Here is a 15921-nt window from a genome sequence, read left to right as displayed (position 1 = left end):
CTATTCGCTGCTTATTAAGCCCCTGTTTGCGTTAACACTAAAAGAAGTGCGTGAACCCTTGCCTTGGACGCCAGAGTGTCAGGATTCTTTTGAGCAATTAAAAACTGTGCTTTGCTTGGCTCCAGTGCTTGTTACCCCTAACTACGCTAAATGCTTTGTATTATACATCCATGAGATGGGTGGTTGTGCGTTTTCTGTTTTAACACAAAAATTTGGGGATAAGCAACAACCGTGTGCTTATTTTTCTGCTGTGCTTGACCCTGTCGCACGAGTCCTCCCGAGCTGTCTAAGAGCGGTCGGGCTGTGGCTGTCTCAATAAGACAATCGCTGGACTCGTACTTGATTCTGACCTTTCAGTTACGATAACCCATGCTGTGGATACACTTTTGAATAGGACAAGGACACAGCACCTCAACAGTGCACATCTGACAGGTTACGAGCTCACGCTCTTTGTGAAGCACATTACAATCAAACGCTGTGCGACTCTGAATCCAGCCACATTACTACCCCTCCCTTCTGAGAATGAGGAAATTGACATACATGATTGTATCTTCCGGATGGAAGAAGAGGCGAAAGGAAGGGTAGACCTGACAAATGTTCCCTTATCTGACCCTTAAAGGGAACTATATGTTGATGGCTCTTGCTTTCAATCAATCAATCAATCAATCAGGCGTTTGTTAAGCACAAGAACTCACCCGTAAGGGTCTCAAGGCGCTGGGGGGTGCAGGTTCCAGTCCATCAAGGGGGGGGTTCGTCGAAGAGCCAGGTTTTGCGGTTTCTTACAAAGATGGAAAGCGATGTCTGGCTGAGGTGGAGCGGAAGGGCGCTCCAGGTTTTGGCCGCGAGGTAGGAGAAGGAGTGGCCTCCCAATCTGTTTTTTCTGGTGCGTGGGACCACGGCCTAGGAGAGCTGGGCTGATCGTGGGGTCCTTTGGGATGCGTGGAATTTCAGTCGGCTGTTCAGGTATGCTGGTCCAGTGTCGTGGAGGGCTTTGTGTGCATGGGTGAGCATCTTGAAGGTGACTCTTGCCTCGATGGGGAGCCAGTGGAGTGTGCACAGGTGATGGGAGATGTGGCAGTGTTTTGGCAGGTTGAGGACCAGTCTTGCGGCGGCGTTCTGGATGTTCTATAGTTTGCGGTTGAGGTTTTTGTTTACTCCGGCGTAGAGTGCGTTGCCGTAGTCGAGTCTGCTGGTGACCAGGGTGTGAGTGACAGTCTTTCTGTGTTCGAGGGGTTCCATTTGAAAGTCTTACGTAGGAGGCGGAGGGTGTGGAAGCAGGAGGCAGAGACTGAGTTGATCTGGCAGTCCATTTTTAGCTCGGAGTCCAGGATGATTTCCAGGTTGCGTGCGTGGTCTGTGGGGGTGGGCGGTTGTCCGAGGGTGAAGGGCCACCAGGTGTCGTTCCAGGTGTCGGGGTTTGGGCCCATGATGAGTACTTCTGTCTTGTTGGGGTTTAGTTGTAGGCAGCTGTTCTTCATTCATTTGGCAACGGCTTCCATGCCTTATTGAAAGTTGTGTCTGGCGGCGTGGGGTTTGTTGGATAGGGAGAGGATGAGTTGGGTGTCGTCTGCGTATGACACAATGTTGAGTCTGTAGGTTCTGACGATGGGGGCGAGCAGAGCCATGTAGACGTTGAAGAGCGTCGGGCTGAGGGAGGAGCCCTGGGGGACGCCGCAGGTGATTGGTGTAGGGTCCGAGAGGAAGGTGGGGAGTCTGACCCACTGTGTTCTGCCGGAGAGGAAGGAGCTGATCCAGTTGAGGGCCTTGTCCTGGATTCCTGCGTCGTGAAGTCTGCGTATCAGGGTGCCGCTGAGAGGTCAAGGAGGATGAGGGCTACTGTTTCTCCTTTGTCCAGTAGGGTGCGGATGTCATCTGTTGCGGCGAGGAGGGCGGTTTCCATACTGTGGTTTTTCCTGAAGCCGGATTGGGAGGAGTCGAGGATGTTGTGCTCTTCGATAAATGTGGTGAGTTGGCTGTTGATGGCTTTCTCAATGACTTTCGCCGGGAACAGCTGCACATTTAGTGAAGTACTGCATGATGTGCATCATATACAATCCTGGCAAGGGTACTCCTACACCACCCGGCAATTTTGCACCTCCCACTTTCCCTTTTGAGGTCCTTAAAATGGACTTAATAGAGATGACAGGGTCAATAATTTGAAGTATGTGTTGGTGGTTGTTTGTGCATTCAGTAAATGGGCTGAGGCCAACCCCACTAAAGAAAATACAGCCAGTGCGACTGCAAAGGTACTCCTGATGGAATTCTTTCCTCGCTTCGGCTTGTCCCGTTTGATCTGGAGTGATAACGGAAGTCATTTCAATGCCAAAGTTATCCAGTTAGTTTGTGAGGGTCTACACATAAAACAGAAATGTTATGCTGCGAATCACCCCCAGTCAGCAGGTTTTGTTGAGAAGTACAATGGAACTCTCAAACTGAAATTTGCAAAGATTCATTAGACAACAGGGTTACAGATGCCAGATGCTTTACCATTGGCTCTTTTGTCAACAAGAACAACAGCACATTCTAGGACAGGATTGTCACCGTAGGAGGTCATGTTTGGATGCATGGCAAATGTCTGCGGTGTCCAGCATCCCCAACGGTTTTCTGAGATTGAGTACCCTTTATTGACAGACTACCTTTGTCAGTTAACTGAAAATGTGCGTTCTGTTCACCAACAGATTCGTGAGTCACTCCCACCGGTACTAGAGGGGCCCGGTCATAACATCCATCCTGGGGACTGGGTGTTGCTGCGTAATTTCCAGCGGAAGAAGAGCGTGGAGCCCCGGTGGAAGGGGCCAGACAAAGTCCTCCTCGCTACTTGAACCGTTGTGAAGGTCGCCGGCCGAAATAATTGGATCCATTCCAGCCATTGCCGCAGGATACCCTTACCCTTACCCTTTGATCAGTGGGTGAGGGACAGTATTGGGGTTGCTGAGGGTGAACAAGTGCCTCAGTTTGTCCCTTTTGGTGATGCAAAGCTTAGATGGACCCAAACGGATGCAGAGAATGATGATGTGCTAAATGCAGCAGTCCCGCTGGAAATTCAAGCCATTAAGGAACAGTTATTTGTTGACCCCTCTGTGCCTGGAGTCACTAGGTAAAATGTGTGCCCTCGGCTGAGGAATGGTGCACCAAAGGAGAAGTCAGATTAGTTAGGGATGGACTGTGCAAGTTAGGGTGTACTTTTCTATAGTACCAACGGTGTTAGTTTAGGGTGAGGCGAGATTGGTGCACTGTTCTGACATTCAACAGGATAGATAGTATGTGCTCCCTTGGAGGGGGGTACATTATCCTGAGCGACGTGAGATCCATCAAGAGCTAGGACTGAGCAAGCTCCACCGCCGGTGCTCAAGAGCACCAACGATGATGAACAATAGGAGCCTGTACCAGTGTGGCTCAGACGGACACTGGGAATAATTGCCTCTGTTATCAGTTTTATTGCATTCTCTTTCTTTCTCTTCCTATTAATTAGGAGCAACCACCGTGTCCAGCGCGGGGTTGGTCCACAGAGAGTAAAATAGTTTTTTCATTAATAGTTGTGATTGCATTAATAACAGTACTTGGAAGATCCTGGTTTCTGGAGGAAAAGTATCCTGTACATTCCTTGGTTGGTACAACGCCTGCTTCCCCTGAGCACATCTTTGTTGCTTTGGCCCCTCACAAAGAAGAGCATAGAAAGTCTTACACAGACAACGTGTTTATACAAATGTTGCATCAAGCCCACGATGTCTCCAATACAACTAATTGTTGGGTTTGTGGATTGCTTCTCTCAGTTACTCATAAGAGCGATAATTTGTTGTCAATGCTATTGTCATATATTGGTAGCTGTAAAGGTTGGTCTGAATTGTTTGTTATGGTGCACTATCATTTCCAACTCTCTACCCAGGTTATGTCATCTGCTGACTCTCGCACTGTGGTAGAGTATATACATTTCATCACATCACAGATTTACTCCCGTAGGACAGGCAGGAAATGAGTCCTCCAGTACATTATCCCCAAAATCCTGTATGAGAATATATAAAAAAGTGAAGAACGAAACATGGCTTAGAATGGAAATGGCTGATTTCCAAAGGTTCAAGATCGTAATGTTATTAAGGGCAACCTGATGCCGATGTCTGTGGTAAACACAACAGCTAGTTTCTGTGCCCAGGGGACAGGGAAGGTGAAGGTGGGGGAGAGTAAATGCAATTTCACCTACAGACTAAGCACGACTAATAGTCCACCCTTGATCTTACCCCAGAATGGCTATTTTGTCTGTGGATCCCAACCTCATGTCTGGCTTCCGAGGGGGTGGTCTGACAAATGTTACCTCTATTTCCTTCTTCCCCCTATGTATGTTGCCCTGTCCAATTACCATAAAGACCATTGGCTGCAAAGTAGGAGTATATACTTGCCCCGAGTCAGAAGGGTTGTTGACACTGAGGATATAGATGAGACAGATACCACCTGGCAACAGTTGGACAATGCTGCAAGGGGTCTTATACCTTTTTGGGGCCCCATGGCTAATAGTCTTCAGCTTCTACGGCTAACAAGAGTTGTGGAAGGGGTTATTAATACAACAGCTAGGATACTGACAAACATTACTGCAGAGCTCCAGGCTACGGGGCAGGTTACCTTACAGAACAGGATGGTGTTAGACAGGGTTGGATTGGGAACAAAAATCGGCCCGGGCACACCAAAAAAAGTCGCCCACATTTGCGTATTGCCTTTCCGCAAAACAATGCTTCAGCAAAGTTTTATGAAAAGAAAGGGGATGGGGGCATGTTTTATTAACTTCACTTCGATTAAAAAAATGGACAGATTAGTTCACACTGCTGAGCCACACATGAATGCAAGTGAGACCACTTCTGTTCAGGCCCCCTGCCCTCGCTCAATCAGCATACATTAATGGGCCGGCGCAGCGAGAGAAAGTGAGTGACACCTCCGCCCATCTGCATCTAGAAAGGCCACTCAGGCACCCACTGGACCGCTGGTGGCATCCTAACAGCACAGACAGCCCCCAAGCTGCCCAAAAAAGCAGCCCACAGCTGGAAATCGACTACCGGCCCTTCTGCCATTTCCCGAGTGCCCCCATTACCAATCCGACCCTGGTGTTAGACGTCATCCTTGCTGTCGCATCTTTGGCAGCAGCTGTTGCATTTGCATACCTTAACATGCCCCCAGTGTGTATACAGCTATACAAAAATTGCATAGACTTTCATCAGACATATACCAAGCGACAGGTACTGGGATATGATCGGGGTGGTTCTGGAATATGTCAACAACATGGGGTTGGAAGATCCTTATCTTTTTCGTTGCAGTTGCTGGTATTATTTTTACATGTTGCCTCTGCAACACTGTCTCCCGGCTTGTTGTACCTGTTGTGTACGTGCTCTGGAACCTAAACCAAAAATATCACTCCATGACACTAATGTTGCGATCATGTTGCAGAAACACATTGATGACATTATGCAGATCGACAAAGTTATCTTTGAATACCGACTATGTACACATCAGCTTATGGTGATGTTTCTTATATTTGCAATATATTATCCGTTTCTAGATAGTAACATTAAAGTTGATAGCGAATGCTAAAAGGAGGGTCTGTTGGAATAAAAATGTTTTAGCTGTGCTGTTTATGTATTGTACGTCTTAAGTTAGCATTTGTGGCACCATTTTATGTTTAGCTGCCATTTTGAGCCATGATCAAAACTAATTTCTCTCTCTGCCCCTGCTCAAAGCAGCTGCGATAGTTTTCGTTTCTCCAAGGTTGAGCCTTGTTGTAGTAATTAATACACTGTTCTTATTAGCGCATACCTTTCCCACTAGATAGACCTTCTCCCGCCTTTATAGCGGTGGGCACTGGCAGAATAACCTTGGCATTAAGATAGCTTGTGCCCGGGCTCAGTATCAAAACTCATCCTTCTGTACTTTCTTTGTCCAACTGCCTCCAACTGGAAATTTCCAGTCAGGGCGTTTGAGGTAAAGTGAGGTATCATTTTACTCGGGAGACCAAGGGTAATGCTTGGTGGTAGGACATTTGAGTGTGCACGGTGATCCCACACAAAAATGTGTGGAAAAAGTGATTGTTTTTAAGCTAAATGTGAGGTGTGCAGGGTTTTTGGGTAGGAAAACGTTGGGGGATCCACGCATGCCATACCTCACTGGACTCCGCATGATGTCTAGTTTTCAGAAATGTGTGGGTATGGTAGGTTTCCCTAAATGGCTGCGAGCCTGGGGCCAAAAACCCAGGTCCCCTCCCTGCAAAACCAGGTTGTTTTGTGATAGATAAGTGAGCACCTGTATTTTTGGTCCCAGGTTTGCAGACCTCTAGGGGAAGTCCAGAGAGTTGTGGCGTGCGCTGATCCCCCAACATTTTCCTACCCAGAATCCCCTGCAAACCTCACATTTAGCTAAAAAAATCAAATTGTTCTCACATTTCTGTGTGGGAAAGTTGTGAGATCACTGGGCAGACACAAATTATCTACCACCCAGCATTTCCCTAGGTCTCCCGATAAAAATGGCACCTCACGTGGGTCAAGTGCCTGTGGCAGGGAAGGGACCAAAACCGTGCTTAAGGTTTTGGGTGGAGGGGGTGGAAGCATTGGCATGCCCACTTTGGGCAGCCTCCACCACTAAATATAAAGGAAAAAAATCCCTGGTGCCTAGTGGGCTTTCTTCCCCCTCCTCCGGGGGACAGATCAGGGGCTATTGTCCCCATCTGCCTCTGTGGGGGCAGAAAGACTGCAATTTTGGGGGGGGGGGGAGGCATTGGCATGCCCATTTTGGGCAGCCCCCTCCCCTAAAAACAATATAAAAAAAGAATCCCACGCATCTAATGGGCTTTCTGCCTCCCGGGGGGGCAGATTGGGGGCTGCTGCTCCCATATGCCTCCCGGGGGGGCAGAAAGACTGGAATTTTGTAGGGGGGTGGGCGTATTTGCATGCTCATCTCAGGCAGCACTCACCCCTAAATCCAATAAAAAAAATCCCTGGCATCTAGTGGGCTTTCGGCTCTCCCGGGGCGGCAGATTGGGGGCTACAGCCCCAACTCCTACCCAAGGGGGGGCAGAAAGACTGTAAGTTTGTGGGGGGGGGGGTGAGGGCATTGGCAAGCCCATCTTGGGAAGCCCCCCTAAAATTCAATGGAAAAAAAATCTGTGGCATCTAGTGGGCTTGGGGGCTACTAACCCCATCTGCTCCCCGAGGGGGCAGAAAGTCTGTAGGTTTGTGGGAGGACGGGGCATTGGCATGCTCATCTTGGGCAGCTCACACCCCTAAATTCCATTTTAAAAATCCCTGGTATCTAGTGGGGTTTCTGCCTCCGGGGAGCAGCTTGGGGGATACTGCCCCTATCTGCCCCCAGGGGAGCAGAAAGACTGATGTTCCCCAAATAATTTTGGGGGAGCAAAGGCCCTTGCCCAAGGGGCCGCTCCCCCCTCCCTGGTGGCTAGTGGGTGGATCCCTGCTTCCCCAAGCAGTGATCAACTAGGGAGGGATTCTCCCCTTTCCAATGATACCTCTCCTGACTTTCTACGTGCTTGGGGGGCTGAGATAGCCCCCTGAGCATGTAGAAAGTGAAACGCCTATCGGTTAATTTCAGTTTGGTTTCTGTGCAATGACGTCAACGCGACATGCACGCTGATCGTCATTGCACAGAAACCAGATAAAAAAAACTCTTTGATTTATATCTCCTAGTATTTTCTAATAGTCGCTGAAGGAGTGATCTTATCTAGACTCAAGAAGACTTTAATGCACCCATCCTGATTTCTACTCAAGCTCTGAGCATCCCTTCTATTAAGGGAAGGCCCAATTCTCTGAATTTGCACAACTGTGTCTCAGCATTATATATGGGTATCTTCTTAGATTTATATGGAGTCTTATTTGAATTCCATGCTTCTTTTAGAGTTGTATAACCAAATAATTGTGGGATGTGCATCTTTCCAAGAAAGGATGGTGTCTAAGTATGTATGTTTTCTACTTATTAAAGAATTGTTGTAGAGATGTTGATTGTTAGGAAGAAAACATCTTGTTAGATATTGCTATATAGCTAATGGTAATATTTTAAATTCGGTTTTACTAAGCCTCCTTCTTCAGTACTCTTCAGTAGCTTTATTAAAATACCAGTCTTACACGGCCAAGAGAAACTTTTTATAGTGTTATTGATCTTTAGTCAAAACTCTCAGAGACCAAATGGACTTCTTGCATATAGACTGGGGCTGCGCTCACAGGCATTTTGTATACGCAATACAGCATTTAAGAATCCTTTACCACAGAACCAGAAGGAGTGGGTCACACCAGAATACTCTGCTTCAAAAAAGCTTTGATTGCAGGCAATAAGAAATGATGTCTTTTGACAACAAAGGTCTTGTTCACAAGCAGACAGCGGTGGCTGGTGACATTTTAAAGTGGTGAGGTGTTAAACAATTGTTGTACTTTACTGCGGCGAGCGAGCGTAGCGAGCGAGCCAAAACTACCTACGGCGTTTCGGGGGAGGGGTTCTCCCCCATAGAAAATTTTGAAAAAAAGAGTGGGCAAATGGTGCATTTTGAAGCAAACCAGAAATGTGTGGCAGGCAGAGGTGCACCTTCAAAAGCAGGCAGAAATAGCGGCAGGCAGGCAGGTAGTGGGCGGTGCGGCAGGTGTAGGCAGGCACACCCAAAATGATGCAGTCAGAGGGCAGGTGCCAGGCAGTCAGAGGTGCACCTTCACAGGCACGCAGAAAGAGTAGCAGGCACGCAGTGAGCGCAGATGATGTAGGCAGCCACATACAAAGTGATGCAGTCATAGTGAGGAGCTGCCAGGCAGGCAGAGGTGCACCGTGACAGGCAGGCAGACAGAGTAGCAGGCAGCACTGAGTGACGCATGTAGAGAGGCACACACAAAGTGATGCAGTCAGAGTTATAGGGAGCAGCTACCACTGCCAGGCAGGCAGACTTGGGTGCCAGGATGCAGCACCAGCAAACAGAGCCTCAGGGAAAGGCGGGTGGAGAGAACACTTCAGAGGGTGAGGCGGGCCGACCGGCTGAGACTAACAATACAGGCATGCTGGCTGTCATGGGGTAGGGGCATGTCTCGAGGCAGACACAGGTTACAGGGCTACAGTCTACAGACATTCATAGGAAGGCGTGCCCCCTCTCTTATGCAACTGAATTAGCACTGACCCCGCATGCTCCCTTGTGGGGCCGCTGCTCGTGCTCACTGCTCGCCCTGGCGTCCCTGGGCACGGGCGGCCAGACATGCCCCTCTCTGCTCCACAACTGCAAATGCGTTGAAGAGAGGGCCAGGCCGGGGCTCAGCACCCAGGTCCACACGAAGGTGCAGTGCAGCAACGAAGACCCGCTGGAGCCCCCGGACCCCAGCCTCATGCCCAAAAAGACCGTCACGCTGTGAGTAACCGAGTTTTCCCCTAATTAGGCTGGCTCTGTTGCGGCACTTGACATCTGACCTTTCACCTACTCAGGTTATGCAAAGTTATAGCTCCAACAGCGTCTTTTGAAGACTGTGGGCTCTACGAAACTCTAACCTAACATCGATCCCACGGCGCTCCCTGCATGTTGCAAATTAACATTTTACACAGCGCTTAAAAGACAGGACAGTCGCGGCTCACAATACTCGCGTGGTGGGGGCGTGGGGGGTTAAAAAATAAAGTAAAAAAAGAAAACTTACCTGACCCGCGCTGCCTCTGCTGCTGGGCAGGGGTCCCGTGTTGGCGCCTTAAACGTCTTCTGCGTCACTGGAGTGGCAGGCAACCCCTCTCAGCCAATCCAGACACTGCTTCAGCAGCGCCAGGATTGGCTTGAACAGGAATACTCCCCGCTTATTAGGAGACCGGGGGCTGCTGCATGAAGCAACCCTCGCTCTCCTAAGGGGAAGGCTAGTGCGCATGGTCGGGCTGGTCGTAAAAATGACCAGCCCAAAACATCGAACATGCGCACTATTGCTGTCTAGTTAGCTGTCACTCAAACCCTGAGTGCTGCCGCAGCCCCACCCCCTTCAGCATCCCTCATTCCACTTCTGACGCTAATTCCAATCAGAAGTCCTGATTGGAATTACCATCAGAAGTAGAACGAAGAATTTCAATTTGTAATTTACTAAAACGATGAATGGGGCTGTGGCATTAGTGGGGCAACGCGCCAACGCCCCAATGAACGCACCGCCACTGCAAGCAGAGTGCTTCTAGTGTGGCCCTCTCATTCCGCTTCAGTGGTGAAAGGATTCTCAAATGTTGCTATTGATCTTTGTAAACTATTTAACCTGTAAAAAACAAGGAGAGGTAGAAAATGAAAAAGTAAGTAGGTCTAGAATTGACATCTACCTTAAACGAGTTTTACCTTTCGTACAGAGCATAAAAAATCTCCATATTATAATTATTGAAGTTGCTATTTGGTGATAAACTATTATTGTATAAGTCACCTAAATTCTGACACCTATATCTCTAATCAGCTCTCTGAGCTACGGGTATGGCTCACTTTCAACACCTTTGGAAATTCGGAGATCGAAGTATTAAAGAGGAGTGCCTCAGTTTCCCTTAAAACGGTATCCCCCTAAATGTATACACTTTATTTTTAACGCCCACAAAATACTCTCTTTATCCGTCTTCATGAATAAAACTATATTGTCAGTGTACTTTTAAATTGGTCATCTAATTTAATGGAGTGTATGTATGAGATGTAGATCGAACGACAGCTACCAAGAGTTCTAGAAATAGGTCAAAAATAATTGGGAGAAGTAGGTAACCCTGATGTGTCCTGTGAGTGATACATACAAATCCAAAATGCACTATAATGTACCACAACAGGACCTCATAAGCAATTATACAGCTTTTTAACCTTTTGAGGTGGAAAAGCAAACCCATCTTTTCTAGTATTGAGAATAAAGAATTCTCACCTCATAATATTAAATGCCTTCACACAAAGGTAAACTTCACAAATTTAAACTTACAAATTTCACAAAGGTATATGAGTAAGTCTACCTCAAACAAGGGGCGGAGTCAGTAAACACATTATAATAGGCCTTAAAGTTACTAATGATCTTTATTTGATAGTGAATTAAAAACATTCAGATTTTTATAGTTGAGAAAAGATATGTTATAATCAGTTAAAATTTGAAAATTCAAGCGTTATTAAAATTAATCAGTACTTCACAAAGTGCTATTGCTCAATCAACTGTACAAGTTAGTCGATTAGTCAAAAGTGCTACAAGTAAAGAGAACTTGCACACAGTACTTAACCAGTGGTACACAGCAAGAGGGCTAAGTTGGTTATACTGCTCAATCAATTGATTCATGGATATGGCCATAAGTTCCCAATGGTTAACTACTGATGTTTTGATCCTTCGCTGCTATCTTACTATTTTGGTGTCAAAGCAGCAACTTTGAGGATGAACTTTACAAATCTAGCTGTAAGGCTACAATCGATTCTCTGAAAGCAGTGCCCAATTGCTTCATGGCATGTTTGCGTATAAAGTTGCCGGAAAATTGGTTTATGTAGTGTTCTTTTTTTTCGACAATAAAAGTTGGGCAAACACAAATAACGTGCCAGTGATTCTTTGTGGTATGTACAGACACAGAAGGATGAGCAGTTCTGAAATGTTTCCACCTTTCTGTAATTTCACCCACAACTAACAGTCCCGAATGAAGTCTTTAAAAGTTGAATTTAAATATGCATGATATTGATGCCACAAGATATTGTTGCAGCACCAGTTCTGTGTAGGTGACCACTGCAAACAGATTGTGGTGTTTTGTCTGCAGGACTTGAAGATCTTTTTCTATAAATTTTGTGCTAATAATTTTGCTTAGAAGAGTTTTGAAGCTTTCATATGAAATGTTAAGAGACCATGGAGGACTTATTTGTGGCTCGCTAAGTGTTGCCTCAGTGGCAATATTCCATGGTGAAGGCTTAGATCGGGAATGATATTGACCAAGATGGTATCTAAAGGACCCCCTCTCTGTTTTGAACGATTTGTAAAAAAGCTTTAAGAAAGATGCCTTTTAGGCTAGGTCACTCTCTGTAAGGCCGAATTCTAAGCAAACTTGGTCTTCCTTTACGGAATTTGGGAGTCGAAAGATTGCCCTATAACGCCTCGAATGGGCTTGATTAAGCCATGCCCCAAATTTGCTGGAGAATGATTCAAGTCCATACATTAATGCTGGAAGATATTTTGCATTATTAACTCTAGACAGCAGTGACGTTTTTTGCTGCTTTGTTTAGTGCAAATGTGATTGCTCTAGCTCAGGGGTCTACAAACTAGGGGGTGGGCCCTCCTATGGGGCCTCAAGTGATCCCAGGGGAGGGTGCCAGGCTCCAGCCAAAAGAAGCATCATGCTGATAACAGTGCTTAGTTTTAAGTGGAAAACATGAACAGCAGTAAACCACTCTGTAATGGGCCCTCACTAACATTTTTGTCATGTTTTTGCTGGCTGGGAGAAGGTGTCAAAAGGGAAGAGACTCCAAATATTCTTTAAAATCACCACCTCCCTTTTTAATAATCATACTGCGGATTCTTTTACACGTTAGTAAGATAACTTAACTACAATGTTTTAATAAGTCTAAACATTTAAAACATTGCCAATTTAATAGAATAATTGCAAAAGATTCTCGGGGGACCCGATGATTTTTTGTTTTCCCTGTAGGGGGTGTGGCATTAAAAAGTTTCAAGATCACTGCTCTTGCTTTTGCTTGATTTGATTAAATGTGAAATTTGTGGTGACCAGAGACCTGAAATTCGATTCATGAATATTAGTAAGACTTTACACTGGTGATAATATGTGCTCTCATCGTCCATAGTGGGGATCGTTTAGATCACATTCTAGCAAAAGTAATAACTTTGACTTCTCTTAATTAATTTCTAATCTGTTGTTTCGACAATAGATGTAAAGTTTGGTTAGAGAATGCTGGAATTGTATCGTAGAGTAGTCAAATAGTACGGTATCATCTGCAAACTGAAGGATGTGTAGCTGCTGACCACTCAGTCGTGGTGAGCATGCCCTTTAGTTTATAACTGATGACTCCATATTGGCTAAAAACAGAATTAATTGAGAAAGTGCGCAAAGACACCTGTTTAGGCCCATGTTTATGTAAACTCTTTTTGGACAAAGTGCTGTCGCTTCCGAGTTTTACTTGAACCAAGTTATTGGAATACAGGGCTATAATGGGGTTCAGTACCTTGGGCAGAAGAACCCATTTGTCAAATTTCTGCCATAGCAAGTTCCTACCCATGCTATCAAAGGCCTTCCTGAAGTCTATGTGGCATACGTTAAGAGGCCTTTTGTTTAATATAACTTTATTGGCTAAGACATCAAGCACCATGATATTATTAGTGGTACTGCTGTTTATTTCAGAATCCTGTTTGGAACCATGGGATCAGATTTGCCCTATCAGCCCATTCTTCCATGTGCTTCAGGATCAGTGATGTGATGCAAAGTATTTGGCTTCAATATCTAAAAGGGCAATCAGCCTATAGTTGGATGGATCTACCTTTCCCCCCTTATTCTCAATTGGGAAGATGGGGGAATTAGACAAGGACCTGAAAGTTTTCAAAAACCTTGCCTAGTTAGCCTTGAAGAAGGTGGTTGGCAGCCCTTTGGGACCTGCTGTCCCTTAGTTCCTGCTCTTTACAAGGACGCTTTTAGAGGGACTCCTTACAAAGCCCTTCAGTACTTGTGGCTTTATTGGTTTCATGTTAATTGATTGACACTGGACATGTTCACCGAAAGCCTGGTTAGCTGACTCCACTGGCACGCTTAGTGGCGCAACGTTGGTGCTATATAGAAGGGCTTCCCACACCATATTATTTAGATTTACCAGCGGCAGTTCTACGGGCACTGACAGTTAGTTAACCCATTTTCAAAACAGGCTGGAGTTCGCACGAGCGCAGGCTTTATATAGAAAATTCCAAGTTTGTTCATTGGCAGTTCTCTTTGCTTCCCAAACCAGTTTGTTATATCGTTTTTGCATTCCAGACAAATTCTTTATTTTACTTTGTTCAACCGCTTTACTTGATTTAGCAATTATTCTGGCCAGGCTGGGGACTTTCCTTTTCTCCTTTCACAGCTCAGATTTAAACCACAAGTTTGCTTGTGCTGCTGGGATCACTTTGCAGTTGCTGGGATTAGGGGTACCTTTAGTCAGTTCTGAGTGCAAAGTTATCATTCTCCTACCCAGATTGGATAGCTGTATGGGCCATTGTCTACAGTAAGTGTTAAGAATTCAGATTTTTTTATTCTTTGATATAATTAAGAAGGTGGAGGGAGAGAAATGTATAATCAAGTTCTGCCTTTCGTTTTGGGGCCACATGAGTGAGGGCAGCTGGTTGGTCATACTTGTTGCGACCATTTAAGCCTATTGACTGGAAAATTTCAGTTAGGTGTTAACGAAGGCTGTCATGTCTTTGGGTGTAGGATTTTAGTGGTGTAATTTGCATCTGGTTACTACAAATCCGGCATCGAGATGTGATGCAGTCATGTCATTGAGATACTTAGAGAGGTAATCAACTTCTGGCTTGAGGGATTTTAGCCTGGTTTTAAATATATAATCAGTAGTGTGAGCTTTTGATTGGTCAAATTTGTAATAATGAGCAAAACTCCAAGATCCATGTTTGTCCAGTATTTATTTTTTGCATTTGAAAGTTCATGGTGGTTCTGATAAACATTGTCAACCCACCAGCTGTCTTCCCTTTCACTGATGCTTTGACGGTGGAATTGTGGTAACACTCGTAGCCACGGATGAGCAGTGGTTTAACCACCCATGTTTCTTTGTGGCATATCACATACAATAGGAGCAAATAGGTGATTGCTTCTTCTTGCACATTGATTGATTCCACCCAGCTATATTCAAGAGTACAATTTAATTTGGTTGATTTTGCAGTAGGTGGAGCCTATTTGAACTGTCTGTTTTCCAAAATTAGGTGTACTGTTGTTTGGGAAACCTAGTGCATATTTGTAGTGGATTGTTTCTAGCTAGGGTTGCTGGTTGGTATGGCGAATACTGCTACATTCGCTCTTTATCCTTTTTCAGGCCGCAAGTCAATTTTCCTTGGTTGCTGACATTTTGCATTAGCCTCAGAATTGCCTGGAAGTTGGCTGCCTGGTTTATTTAGATTGACATACTTCAATGCTGTATTAGTCCGTTTGAAGTCGTCGTTCCTGAGCATTGACTGAAATTGGTCTTTGTGTTTGAGCTTTTAATGACCGATGTGGTTGCTTTGGTTAAATGTTGGACTTGGGGTCTGGGTGTATTTGTTTGGAGTGGTTTTGAGAACTGCTGGGTAGCTTTCAGGGTCTAGTAATTTAATTGTAATACCACACTCCAGAAAGGTTTGGTTCAGCACCATTATAGGTTCAAATTCAACTTTAGAGTTTAGAGTTTAGTGTCAATCTAGTTGTCTCATTCTCTTCATCTTGATATTGGGGAATAAATGCTATTCTGCTGATTGTCTGTGTGGAGAACATTGTATTACACTGAAGGGACTTTAAAAGTTTGAGAATTGTACTAAGAATAATGTGCTCTTGGTGAACACGAGAAATATAGAATGTTTTCAGCAAAATGTCAAGATTGAGATTACATTGATAGACTCCAGACGGATGCTTTACTTCTCCTGCTGTTGGAATATGTGAAGGTATTACTATTCTAGTTGCATAGTCTGTTGTTTGTTTTGCCTCCAGGACAATGAGAGGCCTTGCTGATTGTTTCTGAGGTGAAGGCTTTCACTAGGTTATTTGTTGTTGAGTTGGTTTCAGTAACTAGGGAGATTTCTTAGGCTGAGGAAAGTACAAGCTTTGTAATCTTTCCCTCCAAAGGGGTGGAATTGTCCCCAATTTGCGGCTCAGGATTGTTGAGGCCTAATAGTGATGTATTTAAAGCACTAATGGTATTGTTAGTATAATATATCCTTTCTAGTTCAGTCTCTTTGATGTCTGTTGATACCTTTTTTTGGCATCAAT

Source organism: Triturus cristatus, chromosome 7 (genome assembly GCF_964204655.1).
Source record: "Triturus cristatus chromosome 7, aTriCri1.1, whole genome shotgun sequence".
NCBI classification, from domain to species: Eukaryota; Metazoa; Chordata; class Amphibia; order Caudata; family Salamandridae; genus Triturus; species Triturus cristatus.
Note: the sequence above shows the minus strand (reverse complement) of the source record.